Consider the following 12746-nt stretch of genomic DNA (forward strand, 5'->3'; position numbering starts at 1 on the left):
TGTGACTCACTTGCTGGGAAAGGAAGATGGGAACAGCTGTGCTGTTGCCTCAAGACTGATTCCTCCATCCCTGCACTGCTTCACGGTCACAGAAATATTCCTCCTCAAGAAGTATCTCATTCTGACTTATGCTAACCACTGCCTGACTTCATTCATCATTGATTGTCTCCTCTCTGAGAACCAGAGTGCTGCTGCAGATGCATTTTGATTGGCTTTAAATTGAGTGGTGATGGGGGTTTCATTATGCTCGTGGAAGTGCTAAACAGCAGCGTGCCAGTGGTGAGGAGCACAGTGCCATGCAGGAGATGTGGTGGGAAAATGTGAGCACCATGGTGGATACCTGGGGGCAAGCAGGGATAGAAATCCCCTAACAAATCTAAAACTGGAACTACAAAGAGGTTGGGGTCATTAAACACCATTTTGCCCCCATGAACGAGGTCTAAGTAGAGAGAAAGAGGATCCACCTTGCCACACAAAAGGAGAAAACAGGAGGGAGGCAGCAATTAAGCTGAGGGAGTTGGAAAGAGCTCACACTCCTCTCCTGTTATCCCAATCTGATTTGTGGGAACTAGGCAGAGTTGGGAAAAAAAAGGTTGGGGCCATCTTGGTGTAAAGAAAAGCACGGGGAAAATTGAGGAAAAATTGTCAGCAAACAATAGAGGATGAATGCAGAAAACATAATTCCTGCTCTTTATTATCTCTACTTTCTTTAGCACTTTTTCCTGCAAAACAATACCCCAAGGCATTAGTCAGGAACTGGTGGGATTCAAACACTGCTCAGCCCATCTGTGGGGCAGGATCCAAGGGTACTCTGCATGGTTTTCTCTCCCTACAAGCAGTACCAACCCCAACACGCTGCTGCCTCCAGATCTACTCAAGTGGTTTAATCAGAAGTTAATTTAGTGAGGTGGGAAGGGACTAATGGCAAGCAGCAAGAATGAAATGAGGCATCCCAGGAGAAGGGTGGAGAGACAGGAGAGCTGTGCTCAGCCATACCATGAGGGGTGACATGCCCCAGGGTCCCCTAGACAGGGAAGACTCAAATCCTCTCTTCCTCAGGACAAAGATTAGCATGGGTGGATCCTGGACACAAAACTGGGATGGTTTCTGTGTTGTTCATCTATCTGCTCTTTAAGAGGAACTAAATAAAGAGATAAAACCCTTCCTTGTTGAGAAAAACTACTGCTCAGTGTCAATGATTTTCTGTCGCTTCTTGCCAGAACTCTGGGTGACAAAGTCTGGCCTGAGGACCTCTGGGTGAAAAAGTCAGGCCTCAATTGACTTGTATTCTGACAGGGAATGCTGTCTAGTGGTCTTCTGCCCACTGGCAAAAGACAACTTTTCCCACCAGTTGGGGCTGTGATTTATTAGTCCAGGGGCTGAAATTCAATAAAATGAGCTCCCCCATCATCACCTCCCAGCAATTGTCTCGCTGCTCTGCTAATTTCACAAAGACACCCTGAGAAGACACCCAAAGCCCAGCCCCAGTGAGGCAGGAGGCTCTCAAGTACATGTGTCTGTGTCACCACAGCTTGTAACTGGCTGTTGTGGCACTTGGAAAGGCAGCTGCAGAGACAGAGACTGTCCCAGGTGCAGAGCAAACTTGAAGTCTGTGCTGGTGGCACAGCCAAGGCTCTGCTGTGTCAAAAACTCCTGGATCCAGAGTAAGTGCAGGAGGCTGTTAAAAGAGTCAGCACATCTCCCACCGAGGCCCTTAGGCAACAGCAGCACAGGGAGAAGAGAGAAAGCAGCTCCTAAGAGGTGGTTTGGACCAGTTGTGAGGGTACTCTGGACATAAATTTTGATCTATTAATGAGTCACAGCGGTCACATAACCGGCTGTGCCATCATTTCTTCCTCTCTAACAGCCCCTTCCGGAGATCTAATCTCAGTAAAATGCTGGAGGAGCCTCTCAAATGGCCATGTTTTACTGCTGTCACTCTAGCACTGGTTCCTCACCCAAAGGGCCACGGGGAAATAACCTCTTATCTCAGAGATCAAAGCCCTGTATTAATGACTGGGAGCTGCCACTCATCCTGTGCTCAGACCACCCTGCTGCTCTGCCCAGCTCAAAGCCTGGTTTGTTTATAGCAGCAGCATTAATCTGGAGGATGGCTTTTCAGTACAGGCAATTTTTATTATTTATTTAGTACCCAATATTTATTATTTATTTAATGCCCAAAACACAACAGGTCTTTGTGGCAACATGACAGAGGCAGAGTCCATTCCTTGAAAAGCCTTCAGGCTGATAAAGAGGAAAAGACTAAAAGAAGATGAATGGGGTTGAACGGACAAGAATGGGCTTGAAGAGACAAAGTACTCAATTGCTCCTCACTACTCACCTCACAGAGCTATTTTATACAGCTTTCTATATGCATGGAACACATGCAATGGAATGGATCCTTTATTTGGATACAAAATGGGGAATTGAAGGGAAAAAGGAACAAGTGGCTGTATGGACTCCAAAGAGAACCAATAGGTAGAGAGATGGGAAGGATAAGGAGCTGAAGTCTTCTCCAGGCTCTCCTTGAGGCACTTGGCCATATTAACAATGTCCAATCTTCCTCTGGATCCAAGGCTCCCCATGTAAAGCCTATCCTGCTGCTGCACTTCACGTTGGACTGGTTGATATAAACATTTGCCAGCTCTTATCCAGCTTCTGTGGACCCATGTTATCTTTCTCTTTCCCATATCTCAAAGATAAAATATCAGGGAAGACCAGCTAGAAAACTACTGATCTGGCACAGCTTTCCCCAGAGAGCAATCCATGCTCTTGGACTCCATGAAAAGAGGGACTTAGTCTGAAGCTCTCAAGAATTTTACATTTATGTGCTGAAAAGTGCTCCAGAAGAAATTCCTGAGTATCTTTCTTTATTTAACATGGGATGACTGTCTTCAATCTGTAGACCAACAGACAATGTACGACCATTTAATGTAAGGAGCAAGAGGAAACATCATTAGAATATGATGTGGCACATTAGCAAAGTCTAGGAAATAGAGGTAGGTAAACCTGGAGTTTTTTGACTTGACAATAATCAGAATTGTTATTGCTTTTTTTGCCAAGGAGATCTCCTCTTTGCAATGTCAACTTGGTCCTCCCATATATCACTTCCCAGCAAGATTCCCATCACAGCTGCATCTTCCAGATGAGAAGCTGTGGGGAATGGGATGCTTTTGACACCAGGAGAACCTGCTCAGTGCAGCCAGGCTGGAGCCAGAGGCTGCTCTGCCTCTGCCGTGGGTGTGCCAGTGCACTGAGTCTCCACAAAGCACAAATCCAGCACAAAGAGAGGCTGCAGCAGCATGAGCTCATCCAGAGAAGGTGTTACTTCTGCTGGAAAGCCATCTGCTGGGAAGGAGCACGTGCCTGGCTTTGTGAGGATGCTCCCTCCTCTTGCCACTGCTCTCATCACTGCTGGGCTGGTTTCAGGCTGGAACTGGCTGCTGCTCTACAGCTGCACCAACAGCCCATCATTGCCAGGCCCCTGCACAGTGATGCTCATTCCTTCATTTGTTCAGGTTGCCAAATGTCTGCTGACTGTGCTGTCCCTCACCCTGTGTGCAGCTGCCTCCCACCCTGTCCTGACTCTGGGGACAAGCCCAAGATCAATGATATAAAGAGATCTGTGACCATGCTGTCACTGCCACCTCTCTGCCTCTCAGCTTGCAGATGGGAAGAGGCAGAGGAGGAATAATGAAACAGAAAAGAAAGGCATTGCTTGCAGAAATTGTATTGCTTCTGCTTCAAACATTAAATACAACAGCCTACAGAATTCCCCTGGGGACCAACTCCAAATCCATGCACACAGACTTGGACATTTCCTGGATAAAAGCTTCCCTGCCTGGGTTCATTTCAACTCTAACAGGTCCATTTCTTAAGAGAGACACTGAGCTGACAGAAGGTAAGGTTGGAGGCTGCAGGCCTGAGTGGATTTGGGAAGAGCTGGGGGATTGCTAGTCCCCCTGGTCCTCTCTACCAGCACAGCACCCTCTGCTCCCACAGAACAGGCAGTTTCTGCTTTGAAAGGCCTTCTCCAGCATGACAGAAGGGAAGCTGTGGCTTGCTATACACCTCTTGACCCTAGAGAAGAGGGAGCAGAACAGCACCGATGGTAGCACTTAATTGAAGGTACCATAATGCCAGGCAAAACTGAGTGTTTAGCTCTCCAAGAGAGCTGCATGACCTTTCCTGTGTGCCTGGAGATATTTAGCACTGCACAGTTTGGGTAAAGAGGGTTTGTAAAAAGGGAAAACAACAGAAATCCCAGTTGTCTACACTGACAAAAACACACACAGAAGGCAGAAGAGCAGCAGAAGATTTTCATGCCTTGATGGAAAGACTGCATTTAAATAACAGAGCAGCACATTTCCCCCTGGTTCCACAGTGTTGCTTGTTGAAGGAAATCCGTGTGGTTAACCTGGCAGGAAGAACACATCTCTGTGATTTTCACTGAGCTAATGGGAGCCAACAACCTGTTACCTGTAACTCTGAGGACAGCATTCCCACCCATCCCAATATTTGCCTAATAAAAGGTCACCCCATTATACTGCACCTATTTGCAAAATTAAGAGCCTCTCTCCAGCGGCTAAATGCTTGCTTTAGATTCGGAATTACTGTAATTAAAGTTACATTGTGCTCGGATTGGTGCCAATCAGTGGGGAGCTCCAGGCGTGACCCGCGTTCCTGGCGCCCGGGCTCCCACTCCATTAGCTCCACGGAATTAGCTGTCATTAACGAAGAGATGCACACTCCTTCGTGTTGTCAAACCGCAATCAAGCGGGTCACAGGTGAAGAATAAATACTTTCAGAACAAGCCCAATTACACCATTTACATTTCATTACAGAACCTGTTTAATCCACTGATGGGCTCCCAAAGTTCTTCTGCCTAATAAACAGCATTTCAGAGGAATTAATAGGCCCTGCAAAACATGCTAATTACACTCTTTTGCATTGCATTTGCAATATTGATTTTAAAGTTGCCACTTCCTCCCCCTCCACTTTCCTTTCCCAGCCCCAAAGCCTTAACTTTAAGCAAAGTACACTCAAACCAACCTAATTACTTGTGAGTTTGGAAGCTAATGCATCTCTCTCGTCAAAGCTCAGTTCCAGCAAAGGCCAACACACAGGGACGGATTTTAACGTCCATAACTTGTGCAAGTTTCTCCAGACAACCACTGGAAACAGCTGCTGAATAGCAATTACAGGCAGAGAGCAGGCATCAGCAGAGACTTTGCCATGGCAACCAGCCTGGCTGGGCCCGCTCCCCAAAGACGCCTCCTCCTCCCAAAGACCAGAGCAGTGGAACAGGTACAATGACAACACAACCACCACAGTCTCATTTTGATTTGCAACCCGAGCTCTTTGATGCTCTCCTAGGCACTGAACTGTTTAAAAAACAAAAGGAAAGTTTATTTTCAAATTGCGGGTCTCAGCTAAACCGTTTGGAAGGGAGGAACAAATCAGCCATGCTGGTGGAACACGCTGCCTGGGTGTTTATTCACCCTGGCTGTTCTGCCCAGCTCCTGCCATGGGCTGTCAGTTCCCTTCCTCCTCTTTGTGCTCACTCTGCCTTCCTCTCCACTTCTCTGAAATCCATTTTCTTTAATCAGTGGGTTTACTTCCCCACCTCTGACTTTTTGCACTGGCTTGGAGGCTGTCACTTAACACTTGGGGTTTTATCCCAAGCTTACTGACAGCTGAAAGCTTTTGGAGGAGGAGATGGGAGAGGGACAGAGTGCTTGTGGTGTTTCTCTACAGCACCTGCAGGTTGCAGGCAGCAGTAGAGGACAGTAGCCTGCTGTGTTTAATTCCTTTGCTGACAACAAAGCAAGAAAGGAAAGCCAAAGGAAGGTCTATCAGAAGAGACTGAGATACAGAGCAGCCATCCCACCATAAGGGCTGACACCTACTCCTGCTCCTCAGAAACTCTCACCCACAGTAGCTTTCAAAGGGAAGGGATATAGAAGCAGATACTGCAGGAATGGACATAAGGAACGGTCAGAGTTTAATGAAGACAACACATGCTGCTCAGCCCTACTGTCCCTCCTCTGGGAGTTTGGGCATGTCCCCAGCTGCACTGAGGAACAACAAACACACCCCATGTCCAAGGATCTCATCTCCCTGCTATCCAGTCTGTGTGGATGCTCATGCAGGAGCAAGTCAGAACGGTTTGTGTTTGCCCAGCCATCCATGCAACCCTCAGCGTGAAGTCAGGACCAGGTGCTGCTCAGTGCCCCAGGTGATGCAGCGAGCGCCTGCCCTTGCACTGTCTGGCCAAAGAACAGCCCAGGAGCTGCCTCCTGCAAGCAGGAACCTCCACCCCTGCATGCCCACAGCCCTCTCCCCTCATGGGAACATCTGCCTCACGGGAGGCAACGCGTGCAAGAGGCATCCAAGCCATGTGGGAAGGTTGGCTGTCATCTTGTACCCTTTTATACCATTTATTTATCACATGTATGGAATTTCTTTTGCCTCTCGGAGATTCTGTAGGGATTTACAAACATGAAATGCTACAAATAATACCTTGGGATCTCTTCCCCCTCACAGGCACCAAACTGGATTAGTTAGTTATTGTCTGGAAAACACTTTGAAGTATCACTTAATGCTACTAATCATGCAGCACTCCTTTAACACCCTCTACCAATGCTAGCACAGGCTGGAGAGGAGATATAAATACCAACCAAGCTTTGTAATTACACTGCAAATACACCAATATTTGTCAAGAACTACTCTTAATCTCATAAAAGTGCCACAAGGAATCAAGACCTACGAGCAGTTCTCTATCTCTTCCTCAGGGCAGACCCTTAGGCAATGCAACATCTCTTGAGTGCACACTGTGCCCATGGCTGCCTCAGACAAGGGTGTTTTTTACTGCAAAACCTTCTGACAAACCTTTACTGCAGGTTTTCCAGAGCAGGGCTAACCCAGAGCAGCCCTGCATAGTTTGCAACAGCAGAGAAGAGCACAGGACAAGGAGAGTTTGCAACAGAATGGCTAAGACCATCTCTAATTTAAGCTGACAGAAAAGCAAATTGAGAAAAAGATATAGTCAACTATTTGAGGCTTGGCCCTTCTTAATCATCCACAGAAAGCAAGAGCTCAGTGTTGCCATCTCATTGCCCAGGTAAGATTAAAGACAGGCAGAAGATTTTTACCCCGTAGTTACAATGATTAATGTTCCTAAACAGACATATAGTTTGAAAGCACTATTACTGGAAAAAGAAAAGTTGTTGCCTCATTCTCAACCCACTATTTTCCCTGGGCAGTGAGCCAGCAGCTGAAGAATAAGGAAAGTTGCTATTTTAAGAGTTTTCTTGAATTGCAAGGTTTGGTAATGAACACAACTTGTTACCGTCCCCTTTGCTGAAATCAGGGGCAAATGAAAAAGGTATGGATGAGTGCTCTGCTGAGCACTCTGTCCTCAGTCAGACTTGGAGGACAAAGACTGGTGATATGCTCCTGACAGCTGTCCCTCCATCCCAGCTTCTCTCTCCTGGCATCAGAACAAACTTCGCTCCCTCACTGCCCACAAAGAACCAGGAGCTGCTCTGTGCAACTTTGTCTGCTGCTCTCAAGAAAGATGCAAGAAAATTATTCAGAGTCCCAGAATGGTTTGGGTTGGATGGAACCTTAAAGATCATCTAGTTCCAACCCCCCTGCTATGGGCCACTGAATTCAAAGAGCAAGACACAGCAGCTTTGCCTTTTTATACAAGATAGGACACTATATAAAGCTACCGGTCTCATAATGGTGACATAATACACATTCTACAGGTGATCATGCTGGGAAAAGAAAAGGTGTGAGCTTCCATGAAGCCAATGTTCCTCATTAGTTGCTGCAATACTTCTGAGAACAACTCCTGCCAGAGTTGGGATGCAACATGTGTGCTGGCACCTTGCTAGGAGACACAGGAAATAAGTTGGAATAAGTTCCTGCAAACCCAGCTTGTGGCCTGGCTGGGCATGGTGTGCTGCTCTCAGTTCCTATTGTACCTCATCATGCCCCAGTGTAATTTAAATAGTTCACTGTGGGAAGTGAGAGGAGGATATATTCCATAGGTTTTGTTTCCTGCTTAGTCTTGGGAACACTGATGTTGTGAGTTTTTGCTCTCATACCTTTGTGAAAGAAAAGCCCAACATGACCTTCTGCATCCAGGGCTTCCTGCTATTATAAACTCAGCAAAACAGCATGCTGTGTCCTGCCCATGAGGCAGACAGACAACAGACTGTGGTCTAATTAGAAAAGACATGCTTCCCACATTATCCATAAAGCTGCCTCAGCCTACAACTAAGGACAAATAAATAACTGTCAGGGCTAATAAGCCCAGAATCATAAGAGGAGGGAAAAAACTGAAATTGGATCTACTCAGATCTCAGTTATGTGATCATAGAAAACGTGTGGTAACAACTGTGAATACAAACAAAACCAGCTATGGTTGAGCCAGCTCCTCTTCAGCCGACTCAGACATGCTCCACCTCAACAGATTGTGCCAACCCCTTGGCATTTCTCTGAATTTCCAAACTAATAAGAGATACAAACTGCCATAGGTGATTAATTGGAGCATTTGAGCATCACAAGATCTCCATTTCAGCATGCCAGAACACAACAGGAGGACACGAGGAGATACCCAGTGTGGGGAACTGGAGAGAACAACCCTGAAATTATGAAGATTGTGAGGGTGGCACAAGCTCTGAGGGCTGGCTGTATCAGGAAGTTGTTTAGAGCATTCTTGAGATAAAAGATGCTAAAGGGATGATGTCTGGAAGCTTTGTGTGCATTACCCATTTTGGATCACAGCCTATCATTACAAAAGTCCTGAATCTAAATCCCTTCAATTTTGAATTCCCTCTCCCCACATCTCCACAGGAAGAGACAGACCAATTCCAGGCACTTTTCTGAACTTCCCTGGGAGCCAGTAGGTGTTGTTGGCACCCTACACCTACAATTTTACAAAAGCAAGCTCCTCAGCTCATTGTGATTGAAAAAAATGTAAGAATCCATAGAAAGGATTAACTCCAAGTGACAGTTTCCAACAGAACACACAAAAAATAAGTTGGAGTTACCCAAATTGCCTCAGCTTAGTCTCTCCATCCCTTCCTCAGCCACTGAATGACAGCTCAGGAATCTGTTCAGAATTAATTTTCATCAATCTGTTTCACCTTTATGCTCACAGATCGGAGGCAGGGCATGGGCCCTGGACATCTGCAGGGTGTTGGAGCAGTTCCCACTGGGAATCTGTCCCTGCCAAGTGACAGGGGAGCATCCACTGGGACGCAGCAGTGCCAGCTCCCAGCTATCAGTGGCACTGTGAGTCAAACGCCACCGCTCGGGTGCAACCATGCCTGACAGAAACACTGGTGTTCCCAGAGCTCTCTCCTCTTTGGTGAGGGGAAAACAGGGGCTGGACTCGAGACCAGGAGGCTGCCCAGAGCTTCTCCCACAAGAACAGTGACAGCAGGAGCCACCATATGGGATGAGACAGGGAGCGACTTTGCCTTGGCCCTGTTGATTGAACAGGACTAATCAGGCTGAACCTGGGGCCCATCTGCTGCCCACTGATCACAGGCTACAGAACCAGGACACTGCCCATGAGCTGGCAGGACTACAGGCATGGACAGTGGGGAGGGAGCAGCATCCACACACTCCTCTGCTCCCCAGTTCCTCCAGCTCTGCTTCTAGCTCTGTCCTGGAGGGATCTGTCTCTGGAAACAGCAAGGCAGTGCCATGTGCTGCTGCTACCTCAGATCACGGATCAGCCTGGAACATGCATCTTTTGAATCAGAGAGCTATTTCTTCCAAAAGAAACATCTCTATGCTGCACAGACTCGATCCTCACAAGGTATTTTTCAGCTCTTGGAGGCCACCAGACTTCCCTGCTCTCATGGCTGGAGTGTTTGAGAAAGCAGTGACCCCTTTGTGAGGGTGTGGAGCCCTGGCTGAGCAGAGGTCAAGGAGAGAGCTCCAGGCCATGGACCTTCTGCCCTGCCCCAGCTCTTCTGCCCTTGCAAAAGGTCTGAGCTGGGCCCAGAGCCATTCTGGTGGGGTGCAAGGAGCCAGCCCTGGGGCAGTAAGGGGACATGACCTTAAGAGACACAATCTCTGTTAACATGCATTTCATTTCACCACAATGGCAAGCTCAGCATGGCACCAAGGACTCAAAACCCTCCAGCTTTTATCCCTTCGAATTTGTGGGTGCATCAAAACACCAGCCAGAAGCTTGGGAGCTGATAAGGTGGACATCCATCCCGGAGAAGGTGCAAGATGCACCAAGGTAGGAGATTACAGCAAAAGCCCTAAGCCAGACTTTGTGTAAGTGCATCTTGGCCTCCAGGACACCTTTGCATCCTTGGCTCATGCTGAGGTGGCTGGTTGGGGTGCCTGTCCATGCCAGATACATTGATTGCATTCTGCAAACAGTTTATCTGCAGAGAACTGGACTAAACCCAAACTCATTTCACATAGGTCACTGCTCCAGAGGGCAGCCATGAAATGGCTTCACATCCCCACCTGCACAGGCAGGATGGAAACCACTGAAACTCCCCAGTTTCACCCCATCTCCTCAGTTAAAGGACATCTCTGTCCCACCACCACTCCCCCAGCACCTGTCAGAGCCAGCAGAGCTCCCCCTCCACAATGCCTAAAGGAAAATTCCCCTTTCACAAGCTCAATTACAAAGGAAAATCTCAACATCTGCCCATGTGAGTCAGCTATTTCTCTGAATCCCAACAACCTTGTCTGCAGGAGATGGCTGGGAAAGGCAAAACCAGAAAGACAAAAAGGGCCGTGTCCTAAATAGAAAACAAGTCCAAACACTTGGGGAAAAAAACGAAAAGGAAAAAAACCCATTTAGCTTTGTAAGGCAATAACAAGCAGAGCAATATGTAGCTGCAAGGCTACATAGCCAGGTCAGAAAACCCTCCAGAGAGAAAGAAGTAGGCCACAAAACTCTCACATTAGCTGCTAAATCTGCTGCATTACCCAAAATTTGTGGGGGAGGCCCCTCTGATGGCTGAGCCAGCTGGCAGCTCTCCTTTGACAGGTATTTATTCACATGCTGATGGGCTGTGGAAGCACCTCTGAACTCTCCAATAGAAGATGAGAGAATTCTGATGTGGCCAGAATTCCAAGAGCTGCAGGTGATGCCTCCACCTTCCCGGAGCTCAGAGTTGGGTCTGTGACAGAGGCACCCACTGCTCCAACAGCCAACATCTGGCTGCCATCCCTGCACTGATGTGTGCAAGATCTGTAAATCTGGAGAAAGCAACCCCCAGTCTGCTCCTCTTGGATCCACTGATGCCCATGGTACAGGATCTTAAAGGCCATTTAGCTTCAATCCCCCTGCCATGGGCAGGGACACCTTCCACCATCCCAGGCTGCTCCAAGGCCTGTCCAACCTGGCCTTGGACACTTTCAGGGATGGGGCAGCCACAGCTGCTCTGGGCAACCTGTGCCAGGGCCTCAGCACCTTTACATTAAAGACAAAAATTTAGCTCTGGCTCTAAACCTTGCACTTTCAAATCTGGTGTACTGAGAGATGGCTTTTGCAGATGATTTTATGGAGGAAAAGTCTTTGAGGTTATTCATCCCTATCCTGCTCAAGGGAAATCATTTCAATGTAATGAGCAACAGCACTGCTGAAGAGAACATGCAAAAAAACTGGAAAATGCCTCATTTTATCAACAGAAGCAAGGTCATCCAAACCCGGAGATGACGACATTCAATATTAATATCTCCAAGCAGGGTTTGAACCTCTTGGTAACCATCCATTCCCCAGAGAATCGTCTTCCAGTAACTTTGATATGCATTAATTAGGCTTGCACAGCTGGTAAGTGCCATCTGCCTGCCACGGCAGCGCTGCAGAGTCCATGGCATGGCAGAGGATGGGCTGTCTCACCCACAGCCCCTGCTGTTCCAGCACCCCTTCCTGCATCCTCCTGTGCTTCACAAGCCCCAGGATGTCCCAGCATCCAGCAAAGGGAACAACTCAACAGGCAACCATGCAAAGAAAAAAAGCTGCCTCCTCTCTGACACACACAACTCTCTAATTCAAGCCCCATTTTTTTTCTAATTTCCAGGAACTCCATGTGTTTCTGCTGCTCCAGCCCCAAGCAGTCATGTACAATGTTCTAATGGGGTCCATTCCACTGATATAAGGGGTACATCAACCACACTGCTCAATTTATTTCTGCTTGGAGCATCCAAGAATTGCTTCTCAAGGAGTTTGAGAAGATCTATTAAGAGTCCAGTCTTGAATGGTAAACAATGTCCATTTCTGGAGTGGCACCATCAATCCAATCAGCAAAGCCATTTAAGGACAGGATGTACAATACAGGAAAATGAAATTACTTTGAAAATATTCCTCCTTGCTTATTTGCCAGCTAATGACAGAACCAATGCCAAGCATAGCCAATCTGTGCTAGGGTGTTCAGAGAGACAGTCCTTATGCCAAGAGGTATTTTTTTCCTTCTCATCCACCTAAACACATCCCACACATTGATCTTCCCCCTCACTTGAGCCTGGGAACACCTCCAGAGGCTTCTCCAGCAGTAGAGAGGCAGCAAAATTCCCAATGCTGCACGATCAGGTGCCTTGTTTTGTCTCCGTTTTATAAAACATCCTGAATTTTGCACTTTTGGCAAAGCTGTGGTGTTGTCTTCCCCTTGTAAATATTTGCTGTTGAGAGCCATTTGCAATGTAAAACTTCTCTAAGGAAAGGGAGGCAGGCTAATGCTCTGATGTATTTGATA

At 47.3% G+C, this 12746-nt stretch overlaps 1 protein-coding gene across 4 annotated transcripts in view; it reads right to left on the reverse strand.

Annotated features, from left to right (window-relative positions):
* Positions 1–12746, reverse strand: part of MAD1L1 (mitotic arrest deficient 1 like 1) — a 352355-nt gene that overhangs the window by 44865 nt on the left and 294744 nt on the right. The gene's annotated exons all lie outside the window — the stretch shown is intronic.

This window comes from Molothrus aeneus, chromosome 16, assembly GCF_037042795.1.
Source record: "Molothrus aeneus isolate 106 chromosome 16, BPBGC_Maene_1.0, whole genome shotgun sequence".
NCBI classification, from domain to species: domain Eukaryota; kingdom Metazoa; phylum Chordata; class Aves; order Passeriformes; family Icteridae; genus Molothrus; species Molothrus aeneus.